The 15538-nt window shown below is 44.6% G+C and overlaps 1 non-coding gene across 1 annotated transcript; it reads right to left on the reverse strand.

Annotated features, from left to right (window-relative positions):
• Positions 1-386: 386 nt before the first annotated feature.
• LOC126026822 (U6 spliceosomal RNA) lies at positions 387-493 on the reverse strand. The gene has a single exon (XR_007502042.1). It is a non-coding gene; the product is annotated as a U6 spliceosomal RNA (small nuclear RNA).
• Between the last annotated feature and the right edge of the window lie 15045 nt (positions 494-15538).

Raw genomic sequence — 15538 nt, forward strand, 5'->3', positions numbered from 1 at the left:
TCAAAGTATAGAATTTCACACCTCGGGCCCGGAGAGATAGTACAGCGGCTTTGCCTTGCAAACAGCCGATCCAGGACAAAAGGTGATTGGTTCGAATCCCGGTGTCCCATATGGTCCCCCGTGCCTGCCAGGAGCTATTTCTGAGCAGACAGCCAGGAGTAACCCCTGAGCACCGCCAGGTATGACCCAAAAACCAAAAAAAAAAAAAAAAAAAAGAATTTCACACCTCAGCTCATCTTAAAAAGAGAGAGTAAACTGAAATGATAGTACAGTGGGGGTGGTGGTGGTGGAGGCATTTGTCTTGCACATGGTTAACCTGGATTTGATCCCCAGCATTCCATATGATGCCCTAAGCACTGACAGGAGTAACTTCTTTTTTTTTATTCTTACTTATGGAATGCTTCACGAATTTGCGTGTCATCCTTGCACAGGGGCCATGCTAATCTTCTCTGTATCATTCCAATTTTAGTATATGTGCTGCCAAAGCGAGCATGACAGGAGTAACTTCTATGTCCAGTGGTTCCTGTTTAAAAAAGAACCATGCAGATCAAAATATTTTAAGTAAGATTTTAATGATGTATAAAATTATTTAAAATATATATTTTTGAAAATCCATACCTTAAAAATGTGGGGGAAAGGGCCCGGAGAGATAGCACAGCGGTGTTTGCCTTGCAATCAGCTGATCCAGGACCTAAGGTGGTTGGTTCGAATCCCGGTGTCCCATATGGTTCCCCGTGCCTGCCAGGAGCTATTTCTGAGCAGACAGCCAGGAGTAACCCCTGAGCAATGTCGGGTGTGGCCCAAAAACCAAAAAAAAAAAAAATGTGGGGGAAAGGAGCAAGCAAGTCAAAATAAATGTTATGAGGGATGCTGGGAGATATTAGAGGGCATATTTCTAGCATCCATCTTGCCCAGGTTTTATTCCCAGAAATGCATGGTGCATCCCTGGAAACCCTACTAGGTACCTCCAGGTATGGGACTAAAGGTCCTCAAGCATGGCCAGAGTGGCCTGAGGACTCCTCTGTTGATCCCTTCATTGAACCATCAGCCAGATAAGATGAGAATCACCAGTAGAGTGCCAGGTTCTACCACCCAGCCCAGTCTAACCAATTGGGGCTATTCTGCAAATCCAAGCATTCTTTGCTCAAATGACAAGTGCCTTTTCCATTGCTCTTTGAGGTCCATCCCACACCACATGCCTTTTGGGGTATAAAGTTGAGCATTGTGAGGGCATGGCCAGCTTGAACTGTAAGCATGTTCATTCCCTTTCTCCTCACATCAGTGTAACGAGGTTAGCAAGCTACCAGGATTTAAAGAATGCAGAGAAAGAGGTTTAGGAATTACCCTCAGCCTGACCATGTCTTCAGTAAAACTTGTTTATCCCTGCCCAGAGACTAGTGGCTGGGTCTATAATCCAGCTTCCTAAAGCATGCAGTGCCACCTCCCCATGTAGATGCAGATACCACAATGGGCCTTCACTTCCATAATGGAAAATGATGCATGTTTTCTCATTTTCTCCACTTGCACATATATGGAACACAGTAGCAGGTTATGATGCTGAGGAATCCTGTATGACCAAAGCCAATGAGACTTGAAATTTGAGCTTGTTATCCCTAACTCACATGCCCAGAAAATCATCTGGGCATCAACCTCTCCCATGGGACCCCTTTCATTTAAGGGAGGGCTCCCTTGACTGGAAAGAGCAGGTAGCTGCCTGCTAGGCAAACCCAGGTTGGCTTTTCTTTACAAGTGGCTGCACACCCTGGGAAGATAGAGAGATATGGTCAGCAGCCTGAGTCTACAGCAGCTGGAGATATGATTTCTGGGCTCTTCAGGTAGAGACATCACTGATGGGCTCCACAGATGAAGTTAGATTTATTTGGCCAAGTGTGCATATTCTGCTAAGGTGTGGTTCAAAGAGTAACGGATCAGCAACCATGGTTCTAGAACCAGCCAGACTTTCTCACCCAGACCCAGGCCACACTTTTAGCAGAAGACTGAATATCCTGCTCTTTCCCCTCTGACACCCCCCCCCCCCATTGCCAAAGGTGAACCCAGAGGGTAGAACAAATTATTTCAGTTCCTGCATCTCCAACCCCCAATCATTCAGGGTAAGTTCCTGAACTCCCCTAAAGGCTCCCTCTTCCTAGATGCTTTTCCACCGGACTAATGTAACTTATCACTGCCTAAGGTGGTATTTGAGGTGCTATTAAAGGTGATGGAGAGGGCCCGGAGAGGTAGCACAGCGGTGTTTACCTTGCAAGCAGCCGATCCAGGACCAAAGGTGGTTGGTTCGAATCCCGGTGTCCCATATGGTCCCCTGTGCCTGCCAGGAGCTATTTCTGAGCAGACAGCCAGGAGTAACCCCTGAGCACTGCTGGGTGTGGCCCAAAAACCAAAAAAAAAAAAAAAAAAAAAAGTGATGGAGAAATGCCTTGGAGAATGAAGATGATTGAAGTATGAGTTCTTAGTCACTTTTCATGGAGTTCAGCTCAACTGTTGAATAAAACCTACATTCATTCAAAGAATGTGGATGTTTGTTTGGCACAAGTCAGATGCTTGGAGAATCTGCACAGGCTTTTTGTTCTGAGAGTGAAATGTTGGGCTTATCTGACCCACGGCCCTGTCTGCAGATGAGGAAGCAGAGCTAAGCACAAACAAGGGCCTTCATCTAAGAGGTGGGACAGCTCATGCCCTGGCAAACACTTAACTCCCAACAGGCACATCCCGAATCTCTGAACCTTCAGACATTTCTGCTGTCCTAGTCTTTCCTCTGTGGCCAGACAAAGTCTTGCTGCGGATCCATTTCTCGGAGAAGCCATTGCTGATTTTAACCCTCACAAATCCCTCTTTTACTGTGACACTTATCTTTGCCCTAGACCTCCTGTGATTATTTTCCCAGTCTGTGACTTCTTCCCCACTATCTAGACTACCTCATTCCCCATGTTGGCACAGGACTGAACCTGTAGATAGGGTCATAGACAGCTTACCAGGCCGCCTGACGGCCTGCTGATGGATGGGGCCAGCTGGAGAAGGTGACAGAGAGGCCATGATCTCATTTTCCCCTTTCGCTGACATGTTCCTAATTCAGCTTTATGAGATTTTTTTTGGGAGCATCAGCTGTGCTGTTTTGAGCTGGGCCATGACGGGCAGAATGTCCAGAGGCAAGGGGAATGGCATGTGGAAAGCGCCAGGCAGAGGCCAAGAGTGTCTGTGTCAGTGGGGTCTCGAGACATCCCCGCCTGCTTTGGAGTCATAACAGGTCAGATCAGGGGAAGAAAACACAAGAGCCATTTGAGGAGCTAGGGATAACATAGCAAAGGGCTGAGACTGAGGGAATCCCAGACACTCAGGGTTGTTGTCACCTGGGGTATGGTCTCAGGAGTGCCAGCAGTGATTAGTGCTACTAGGGCCAGTGCCTGGCTGAGGGGGAAGGTACTCCTAAGGGAAGGCACAGCTGCTCTGTCCTTCTGTGGCCTCTAACATGGCTACTCTGTGCCTCAGTTTCTCCATATGTAAAAGGGGATAGACCTATATTTGTGACCTCTAGGTCACAAGTCAATCTTGAGTATTTTATTTTCTTAATTTGAATGTTTTAATCATAGGTGTTTTTTTGAGGGGTGCACACCTGGCAACGCTCAGAAATCACTCATGGCTTGGGGGACCATATGGGATGTGGGGATTGAACCCACATCTGTCCTGGGTCAGCTGTATACAAGGCAAATGCCCTACCACTGTGCACCACTCTGACCCAATCAATAGTTTTTTAATTGAATCGCCATAAAATGCAGTTACAAAGTTGTTTAAGGGGCCAGAGAGATAGCATGGAGGTAAGGCATTTGCCTTGCATGCAGAAGGACAATGGTTCGAATCCTGGCATCCCATATGGTCTCCCGAGCCTGCCAGGAGTGATATCTGAGCGTAGAGCCAGGAGTAACCCCTGAGCACCGCTGAATGTGACCCCCCCCCAAAAAAAAAAACCCAAAACCCAGAAAAACAAAGTTGTTCATGATGAAGTGTTAGTCAAAAAATGTTCCAACACCCATGTCTCCATCACAATCACCAGTACACATTTCCCACCACCAATCTCCCCAGTTTTCTCCCACCCCCCACCCTCAGTCTCTATGGCAGGCAATTTTCTTCTCTCTCTCTCTTTCTCTTTCCCGCTCTCTTTTTTCTTTTTTCCTTTTAGGCACTGTGGTTTGCAATGTTGTTACTGAAAGGGTATCATGCATTCAAGTTTTATTTTATCGGAATATTATTATTTGAGGGGGATTTGAGCCACAACCAGCAGTTCTCAGGAATTACTCCTGTCTCTATATTCAGGAATTGTTCTTTTTTTGGTTTTTGGGCCACACCCGGTGGTGCTCAGGGGTTACTCCTGGCTGTCTGCTTAGAAATAGCTCCTGGCAGGCACGGGGGACCATATGGGACACCAGGATTCGAACCAACCACCTTTGGTCCTGGATCGGCTGCTTGCAAGACAAACGCCGCTGTGCTATCTCTCCGGGCCCAGGAATTATTCTTTTTTTTTGGGGGGGGGGGTCACACCCGGCAGTGCTCAGGGGTATTCCTGGCTCCAGGCTCAGAAATTGCTCCTGGCAGGCACGGGGGACCATATGGGACGCTGGGATTCGAACCGATGACCTCCTGCATGAAAAGCAAATGCCTTACCTCCATGCTATCTCTCTGGCCCCAAAATTCTTTTTTTTTTTTTGGTTTTTGGGCCACACCCAGCAGTGCTCAGGGGTTACTCCTGGCTGTCTGCTCAGAAATAGCTCCTGGCAGGCACGGGGGACCATATGGGACAGCGGGATTTGAACCAACCACCTTTGGTCCTGGATCGGCTGCTTGCAAGGCAAACACGGCTGTGCTATCTCTCCGGGCCCAGGAATTATTCTTGATGGGCTCAGGGACCATATGAAATGATGTGGATGTAACCCAAATTGGCTTCATGCTAGGCAAAAGCCATACCCACTATAATATATCGCTGGATGTTGACTTTGAATTCTTTCTGTAGTTAAAAGTTGAAATTTGTTTATTTGTTTGGTATCCATACCTAGCTCAGGGATGACTTCTAGTGTTGTGCTCAGGGATCATCCCTGGTGGGGCTGAGGGGGGGGGGCTATTTGGTGCTGGGGATTGTGTGCAAAGCAAGTGCCTTTCTTACTGTGCTATCACTTCAGCTCCCAAAGTTGAAATCTTTTGTGTAAAAAATAAGTGTATTTTTATGGAAGTTTTTAAAAAAAAATTTGGAAGTTCCAGTGATGTGTGGGACTCTTCCCCAAGTCCTGATACAGTCTGTCCCCAGCTGTTTCCTGAAGACACACTTTAGAGGTTTCTCAGGACAGTCACCTTGTGATAGTGGAATGTGTGTGATGGGCCACAGAACCTATGCTGATCGCTTACTAACTTGGGGCATCATCTTTCTGCTCTGCCTTAATCTTCTTCATCTGCTGAAGGAGGGAGTTGGTCAGACCCATCAATAAGAGCCCTTTCAGCTCTCACATCTGGAAACTAAGAGAATTCCATTACAAATGAAATGGAACTATGATTTCAAGGTTACGGAATCTTGTCGCCCCAGCCCCTAGCAAACTTCATGATGGGGAAGGGGAGAGGTCCAAAGGAATGATTGGAGTATCCTATCTGGTGAGACCTGAGCAAGGCTGGCATTCTCCTGCCACTGGTAGCACCACCAGACTCCTGGAATAGTTCTCATCACTCAGTGTCTTAGAAGTTCCCCTGCTGTACCCTGCCTGGAAGCCAGAGAGGCAGTGTGTCCACACCGAGCATTAAAAGGGAGGATGCAGAGCCAGACCCTCCAGCCAGACATTAGACTAAACCCAGCATGAGGGATCGGATGGACTCCTTAGTAAGAGGGACTCTGGACTGAAGATCATGCATTTCCAGTCCTTGGGTTCCTACTTCAGTTCCTGATTTGCAACATTATCCCAGGATACCAAATAAACAAACCCAAATCAGCCTGTTCTCTAGTCTTTGGGGGGCAATGGGGTGGAAGCTGAGAGCCCTGTTTCTGCAGTGGAGGGGACCCACCAGGAGTTTGAAGAGTCTTGTCTTGAGGTCTCCATTCAGCACATTCTCTGTAAACTCTCCCTTGCTTGATGCTAGCTCCTGGGATCTTGGACACGAGAGAATCAGTGGTCAAGGTTGCAGTTCAGGAACTCCTCTGAAAAATCCAGGAACAAGGGACCCTCAATTTCCACAGGCTGATGTGTGTCTTCCAGGTTACATGTCTGCAGGCAGGGAAAGGGCTGGGTTCACAGGCAGGGATTTGACCGCGTCCTTCTCAAGATGCATGATAGATATTATTAATTAATATTATTTTATAATAATCATTCCCACTTAAAATATTTTATATGTCATATATAAAATATTTTTCAGTAGGTTATGCATATTGGAAATTATATTTACCTCAATTAAAATTTTATATTGTCCTTGTTTAAATAAAGATAGATTAAAAAAATTTTATTGTCCTGTGTACTGGTAGAAAACAGTAAAATAGTAGAAATTTGTGAACTTAGAAAAAAAAGACACTCTTCCTTCCAAGCCGCGCACATCCAAGTGTGAAAAGATGCCTTTGTTTATGAATATCTTAATGACTTATCGATTTCCAACTCGTTTCAGAGCTTCTGATCCAACACATTCTATGTGGCTTTGATAGATTATGTGTGAAAAGAAGATCCCCTAAAGTCAAGGTCTTAAGATAAAAAGCAAAGGAGAGGGATGAAGGAAAAAAACCTTGGTGGACTCCCTGCTGAGAGTCCCCTATATTCCAAGTGCCCAGAGTTCTGCATAATAGGCAGAATTGCCTGCTGCCATGAAAGAACGAGACCTGGAGACCTGTGTTCAAATAGAACAACACAATAGCCAGCATTCATGGAAAGCTTGCTTTCCATGTTTAGATAAGTTTAAAAAAGTTACAAAAACTGCCTTTTTCCATCTCCTACCTCCACCAAGAAATCAATGCTATTGTGTTGCAATTCAATTTCAGACTGGATCTGCATTTCCTGCTACTGTCCCTCCTTGATTCAGGATAAAGCTCAGGGCACTGCCAGGGATTTGACATTTGGACCTTCTTTTCCCTTTCCCCTTCCTCTTTCTCTTCCTCTCTTTCTTTTCATCCCACAATCTGGAGGAACTGAGCATAGAAAATCTTCCTAATGGCTGATGTCCACAGTGCCTGGGAGTGCCCTGCTGGCCTTCGATTTGGGGTGCTGTCCTCTGTGGTTACATTTTGGCTGGAAGACAGATCTATAGCAACTGGCAGGAAGCAATAGGGACTAGAGGGTAGGGCAGGGCATGCTAGGAACAGGGAGTCAAAGGTTTTCTGTAGATGCAGGGTACTTTTCTGCAGAGGGAAAAGCAAAAAGGTGTTGGGAGGGTCCATTCATTTCCCTTCTGTCTCACTGCACTGTGTGTGGAGACTTCATGAAAACTTGAAACAACCAAGATTTTCAGGGTTACCCTTCCCTTTGAGATAAGTCAACTTTTACTTGGTTGCCTTTTGTGGTTGGTCTTGCTATTAATTTGTTTATTGTTTGGGGGCATACAACCAGTGGTGCTCAGGGCATGTTCCTGGCTCTATACTAAGGGATCACTCTTGTACTGTCTAGTGGACATGCAAGGCAACTTAACCCTGTACTTTCTTTCTATCCCTTGTTTTTGTAACATAAGTAATGCCAGCATATATAGAAGATGAGAATGTAGAACTGATTTTCACCCATCATCCAGAAGTCTATTTATCTATCTATCTGTGCTCTGTCATGCTACATGTTCTATTATTATTAATCATAATTATTATTACTGTTTGTTTGCATTTGGGCCACACCCAGTGATATTCAGGGTTGTTTCCTGGCTCTGCACACAGGAATCACTCCTGTGGAAATCACTCCATATGGGATGCTGGTGATTGAACCTGGAAGCACTCTACCTGATATACTATTTCTCCAGCCCCGACTATTATTTTTTAAACAGAAGCAAGATGTCATCTACATGAATGGACTATGGTATCTGCTTTTCTCCTCCCTAAAATGTCACAAGCATCTTTTCTATGTTGCTGTCTACAGTTTTATAACTTTGATTCAGAAAGATCTCCATGGTGCAGATGCGATCAACACAGCCCCAGGGTCCCCTCTTAATGGATCAGGGTGTGTCTTACTGCCTTGTAAGGCACTTATTGACTTTTATTGAAGTTTCTCGACCACTTCTGTGAACTTCTTGCACTTTCTGTGTAAACTTTCGCTTTCTTTTACCCAGATGGACAGGCGTGGGGTGGGAGTACGGTAGTAGTTTGTAATAAAACTGAGGGCTAAGCTGTGGCCATTCTGCTTCCAGAACTTTCTACAGAAATGAACCCATTGGTCTGAAAAATCTGGATGTGCCTCTGGCTCCACTTGGATGGGTGGAATGGATTTTCCTAGAAAGTCTGTCACTGAAAGTGGACACCCCATCTGAGCCTTAGAGGTAGGCTAAATGATTCTGCTGGTTTCTTTGATCCCTTCTCCCATAAAGGACTGGTAAATTAAAGGCCACATGGTGGCTTGAGGAAGAAAGGCCAGAGGGGTAGAAGGAAGGCAAACCCATGAGGGAGCCATACCTGACCCCATCCTATGACTGATTAGCCCTAGGGATCCCTATGGCCCTTTAGGTTTTTCTTTTGCCTTTCCTGACTTTATCCTGGTCCCAAAATAAAAAAAATACCCATGCTAGAAATGTCCTAAAAGACCTTCCAGAGTGAAGATCTCAAGCACAGGTTAATGTTCACACTTGTAAAAATAAAGTTGAACATATTTGTGCAGCACATCTCTAAAGAAAATGACATCTTTCTTTCAAAAATCTCTCCCAGTGAGTGGGGGATGTTTTGTTTATGACTGAACCCAACTGCAAATATGCTTGTAATCATGGTGCTTAAATAAAAAAATTATTAATAAAAATAAATTAAAAATAAAATTAAAAAACAAAACAAAACGAAAAAAAGAATTGTGTTGGAGTGGCGGTGGGCAGAGAGATAGCACAGAGGTTAAAGCATTTGTCTTGTATGCAGCTGACCCAGGTTCGACCACAACTCTATATAGGATCGCCTGATCCCTACCAGGAATGATTACTGAGCCTTAGGAGTAAGCCTTAGGAGTAAGCCCTGAGCACTTCTGGGTGTGGCCAAAGCAAAGCAAAGCAGAAAGAATCTTGTTGTGGGGTGAAGAGAGAATAATTTTATTATTTTACCCCTATTTGGTTGAAAGGGAAACGAGGGCCACTCACAATAAGTAGCTCAGGATCCTGCCTGAGGGTCTGGACCCTTTCCCTGAGACACCAGATTCAGCATCATTCTCCAATGGCACCTTTGCAGGAATGCAATGGCACCAATGCATGGAACAGGGGCACAGATGAGAGGCTGTGTTCTGAGCATGTCACAGAGCAATAAGTCTCCCCTCCCACTACTCCCACCTGCTGAAAACATTGTTTCCTCTCCCCTTTTCTTAATACGCACATGTATGCACACACAAACTCATACACACACACACACACACACACACACATACACACTGGGGTTGTCTTTTTTATTCCTATGTAGTCACCTCAAAGCTAATGGCACACATCACACAGATCAGAGCTGAAGGAACTGAGAGACCTTCTGTCACAGTCAAGACTTTCATCCTCTTCTGGGATCTTTCCTGCTCCCCAAGAAACACCAGGGACATTTTATCTGTATCTTCTCTTAGAAGGGGAGTGCTGGCTTTCTGGTGTGACAACTTCTATTCTAGAACATTCTCTCTTGAGAGCTCTCTTTTCACTCTCCATGTCCTTAGATCCTGGCAAACCTTCATGCCTGGATCTATCTCTCACTAAATGTCTTCACACTGTCACTTCACTTATCTCTAAGTTGGGAGAGAGCCAGGTCCAGGCGTTTCTTCCATAGAGAATAAGCCCCACGTGATCATTCAGGACAGTAGTTGGTTGTAGCCTTAGACTATGTGATTCCCACAGTAGGGTTCTCACTCCTTCTCTATCAGGTGGGAGAGGGGAATATTGGAGGAGTTAGTGTTGAACCATGGGCTCCCAAATGTTCTTGCTAAGTTCTAGGTGACACAATGGTGGGGCCAAGAGCTTGGGGGAGCATATGGTTCTCTTTGCTACCTACCCACAGTGTTATTCTGTTCCATCTCACTCTACCCCCAAATTCTGGTGCCTTTTATTAGGAGCTATCACCCCCTAATGTAGCCAAACAATGCCTCACCATGTCACCATGCTGTTTCAGATGAAGACAAAATTTATATCAACACTGAAAATAGACTGAAAGAGGTGCCAAAGAGATAACATGGGGGATAAGATACTTGATTTGCAAGCAGTCAAGCCAGGCTTAATCTTTGGTGCTGCATATAATCAGTCCACTGAGTAACAACATGAGTGATCCCTGAATACAGAGCCTGGAGTGATCCCTAAGCACTGCCTGTTATGGCCCCAAAACAAAAAGAAAAAGGAAAAAAGGCAGAGCCAGCATGGAAGGTGGAAAAATCACTTAGTTTAGCTTGTAGAATTCTCTCTTCTTTTCTTTGTGGTCAAGGTCATGTCCTCTTCTTTTCTCAACCTCATACCTCCCTGTTCCTTCCTGCTCAGCTTTGCTAGAGATGGGTCAGTTTACTTGATCTGCTCAAGAGACCAATTCTAGAACCTTAACTGCATTTACCTCTGAGTTTTATTGTCTCCCCCACCCCCTGTTTGTCCTTTGCATCCCAGGAGAGATGCCCAAGTTCTCTCTCTGCTCTGTGAATTTCTTTCTGGGTCACCCCTTTGCTTTTAGTCACCTACATCTTTTAAAGCAGTTTCTTAATTCTGCCATTACGTTTGGGTCGCTATAGAAGTCCTCATTACTTTGTCTCTGCTCTTTAATAGAACTTGGTTATTGCAAGTTGATACGAATATAACTTCTAGTGCAAATATTCTTTGTACCTCTTTAAAATGAGTTAGGTCTTTTCTTTCGAACCCCAAGGCTCCCTCCCCTCATTCCCTGGGCAGATTGGGGCTGAGACCCCAATAACACCCCAGTTAGACAGAGATATCCCATTTCCTGATTGGGGTCTCTGGTCCCCTATGTGGTTAATGGAGATAAAGGGGAGATAGCTAGTTACTGCTGACTTCCCTCTGGCCATCCCTCCAGCCCAGAGAGAGCAACTTCCAGAAAATTCTTCTCAGCTCCTGGCTTTCTCTGTTCTGTACTTTGTTTCTGGGCTGGCAGATGATGACAAAGCAAGAAGAGGGCGCTGAGAGATAACAAGACTACTCCAGAGAATAGCTCTTATGAGATGGAGAGATCTTGGCCATTAGAAACAGTCCAAGTGTAAAAAAAAATAGATGAATAGATAAAGGAAGAATGGTATCTCTACACAGTAGGGTACTGTGGGGCACCAGTCAGCAATGAATCATTTGTCTTTTATGTTTTTTTTTATTTTAATTTAATTTAATTTTAGAGTTTGGGGCTATACCTGGAAATGCTCAAGGTTACTCCTGACTCTGCACTCAGAAATAACTCCTGATGGTGCTCAGAGGGCCATATGGGATGCTGGGTATTGAACCCAGGTAGGTCATATGCAAGGCAAGCACCCTATCTATTATTTTTTTAGACCTTAGTATGTACTTTCTTATTTTTTGCTTATTTTTATGTATTTATTTATTTTGGGCTTATTTATCTGTGGCACTCAGGAGTTATTCCTGGTTCTGTACTTAGACATCACTCCTGGCAGGCTTGGGGATATTATGGGATGCTAGGGATCAAGCCCAGGTGAGCCACATGCAAGGCAAATGCCCTACCTGTGGTGCTATTGCTCTGACCCCTGCCTGTTTTTATTTGGTTTGGGGTCACACCCGGCAGTGCTCAGTGCTTACTCCTGCCTCTGTGCTTAGTGATCACTTCTGGTGGACTCAGAGGACCAAATGGCATGATGGAGCAATTAAATTCAGGTCAGGCATGTGCAAGGCGAATGCCCTATCTTTTATACTACCTCCCTGGCCCCTTGTCTTTCATGTGTAAAGAAACTGTATTTTTTTTTTTATAGAGAGAGACTTCTTTCTCATGAAACAGAGTAAGTAAGCAAAATGGACAACACAACAGAAATTGGAGATTTGGTCCATAAAACTGAGTTTACCTGTGGGAGTTGTCAATGGAAGGTGTCTTGAGGACATGGTGGAGAAGAGTGGGCATTTTAGTGGGTGCATCAAATAAAAAAATATCTTTTTTGTTTGTTTGTTTGTTTGTTTGTTTGTTTTGGGGGGGCCACACCGGGCGGTGCTCAGGATTTACTCCTGGCTATCTGCTCAGAAATAGCTCCTGGCAGGCACGGGGGACCATATGGGACGCCAGGATTCAAACCAACCACCTTAGGTCCTGGATTGGCTGTTCGCACTGTGCTATTTCTCCGGCCCCAAAAAAACATCTTCTAAATAGAGGGAGTAGGTGAGATAGTACAGTAGTAAGTAAGATACTTGCCTTGCTTTTGACTGAACCAGATTTGATTCCCAGGACCCCATAGTGTCTTCTTAGCACACCAGAAGTGAACCCTGAGTTTAGAAACTAGAGTTGGCTGTAACAACTATTGAGTGTAGCCCCAAATCCAAATGTAAATAAATAAATGAATAAATATATGTATGCGTATATATATATACATATATATATTTGGATCACTGAGGTGGGGAAAAGTGGGGGTGAAGCTGTTCCCCATCTTTCCCCTGTGACATTGCAGGGGTTCTCTTCCTTGGTACAAGCACCTAGAGGTGCATGGAGAGATCTTAGATTTGTTTGTTTGGGGCCACGCCCGGAAGCACTCAGGGTATGTGTACAGTCCTATCAGTTGTACTATCTTTCCAGCATCAGAGCTCGCTATTTTGAGCTCCACATTTCATACCCAATTTTTCTGTACACACTGTTTAATTACCTACCCCTTCATTTATTCCACTTTCCAACTGATTTTTCCAATCATGATTTTTTTCTGGGGGTCCAGAAAATCTGGATGGACTCTAGGAATTGAACATATTACCTCACCTGCAACCAATCAGCACTGATGAACATGTACCTCCCACACCCTAGTGATTGGTTCATGGACGGGCATGTGACTGAAATGACACAATGAGAATGAGGCAGAGACTTTTGCCACAACTCCTAGACCCGAAGGCTTGTGCTGGCTTGCCTGTGAGCCCAGATGGTGTCCTGGGAATACCCTGCTAAAAAGACCATATCTTGGAGCCAAAACATGGCACCTGATCCAGCTTTGCCTGAAGCTGCTTTACTCCTGGATCTTTTAGCAATGACAACCAAAGCATTTTTTTTTTTAAATCAAGCCCATCTGAGTCAGATGATAAGTTACGTACAGTAGAACAAGTCCTCGTTGATACAAATGAGATCAGAGGATTAGGGGAAATAATGGACTTAGTAGAAAGAGATGCCCCAACTCCTTCACAGTATTATCTTTGGATAGTGAATTCTTTTTATTTTCTTCTTCATGCTTTATTTCTCTTTTCTACACATTGGTAACAAGGGTGCTTTTTATAAAAAGCAAACTAAAAAAAAAAAAGCCCTAAACAAACCCATAACAAAATTTTACTTCTTTAATTTGGTGAACCAGAGAAGTATAAAGGGGCCAGGTCTCATGTCTGGTCAGATACAAGAGGAGCATGTTCAGAATGTGAAGGGCCATGTCCAGGAGCTCCGAGAGAGATGTGAATGGGGGTCTAATTGACCTTGGGCCAGGATTTCAGGTGCATCCTAAAATCTGACTGAACAAGGAAATCCTCCTTGGTGCATTGATAAGCAGACTCGAGTAGCTCTTCTCTCTGGAGAAGGTGTGGTTGAGAATAGAAATGCTTGCAAGAGGTTTGAAATGTTTTCAGGTGGTGGCTTTCCTGCAGAATTGGAGGGGCCTGTGGTAGGTATGGGGCTATATCTGGTCTAGGCTGTCTTCTAGATTCCAAGTCAGGTCTACCACAGCTCACCTGCAAGGGTTACCTTGGCCTCATCTTGGGGCCTCTCTGTTTCCTTGAGTTGAGGTTCTGCAAGGTGGCAGGGTAAGCCCAGGCTTAGGAAAGCACATGAGTTTTCACATTTGTGGCATTTTGAGTGACGGAGAGATACCCAAACCTGCAGAAACCCCAGTTCTGAAACAGCAGGCTCAAAACTCCAGCTGATGAACTTAGCCAGTTTCGTATCAGTGGGAGCCAATAAAAATAGAAATGATAAAGTTAAAATGGAGCTAGTCTAGGAGAAGTATGGAGTGTGTGTGTGTGTGTGTGTGTGTGTGTGTGTGTGTGTGTGTGTGTGTGTGTGTGTGTAGTATATGTATTGTACATCATGTAAGATGCTTTTCCTCATGAGACCTCTGTTCTCTATGTTACTCCAGCACCATTTCTCAATGTGTATTTCATTGTGCTGTAGTTCTTGAACTGGCCAGGGAAGAAAGATATTTGGCACAAAATTCATTTGGGATATAATGTACACCATCATCCTTCCTGTCCATTCCAAGACCAGGACTCCAGTGAGTCTGGTATATGCTAATACCCACAATTCCTTCAGAAAGGCAAGAGGTTGTCTGATCACAAAAAGAAACATTTTGGAGGGTTCTTTATCTGCTGGATAAACTGGGGAGAGGAGAAAAAGGGAAGAATCTGCCTGCAGAATGAGGTAGCAAGGGCATTGATAAGGAAACCAGTCAAGCAAGTATATGATATAGGCTCAGAGAACTTGAGTATCAGAAAATATTAAACATAGGCCAGGGCCCAGCAGGATTTGCAGGAGCAGCAGGATGGGTGTCCCTGCTATTTGAGATTTTTGATACTGAAAGCTAAAGACGGTCTTCCCTAGAATCACACAAGAAGGGAACTTAGTATTTGGCCAGAGGTAGTGAAGTCACAAACTCACACCCTACCTTCTAGGTCAAACTTGGCAGTCAAGAGCATACTTTTCTAAAAATGTTTGGAATTTGGATTGAACTAGAATGAGCATGTCTGTTTGCCCCACAAATCAATTTATATATGCTTTGATTATTTGGGGGCTTGAAGAGGATTTAGGGAGTCACAGTGAGCAGTACTCAGGTGTTCTCTATACTCAGGGATTACTCCTAGTGGGTGTATATGTGGCACCAGCAATCAAACTGGTCAGCTTGCAGGGCAAGTGACTTACCCACTGTACTATTTCTGGGGCCCTGGAAGTAACCTGAAACATATGCATTAATGCACAATCTTCTCTGGGCCATTTTATGTGCATTTCCGATCCTTTCTGCCTGACCTCTAGTACAGTCCTTGTGTCAGGAGGTGGGCTGCTTTGCATTTAACACAGGGGTGGGTGGAGAGGAAAAACTTGACCTGCTTGCTGAGCTTCCAGGTCTGAAACAGGCAAGATCAGAAGATGGGTACATGCATCCTTTCACATAACCAGGTTAAATTAATCTCACACAGCCAAAAAAGGAATCTGAGATAGAAAGAGGAAGATAGCATCCCATCTGAGATGGGGGAAAACCTAGCTCAGTGTTAAGTG

Source organism: Suncus etruscus, chromosome 1 (assembly GCF_024139225.1).
Source record: "Suncus etruscus isolate mSunEtr1 chromosome 1, mSunEtr1.pri.cur, whole genome shotgun sequence".
NCBI classification, from domain to species: domain Eukaryota; kingdom Metazoa; phylum Chordata; class Mammalia; order Eulipotyphla; family Soricidae; genus Suncus; species Suncus etruscus.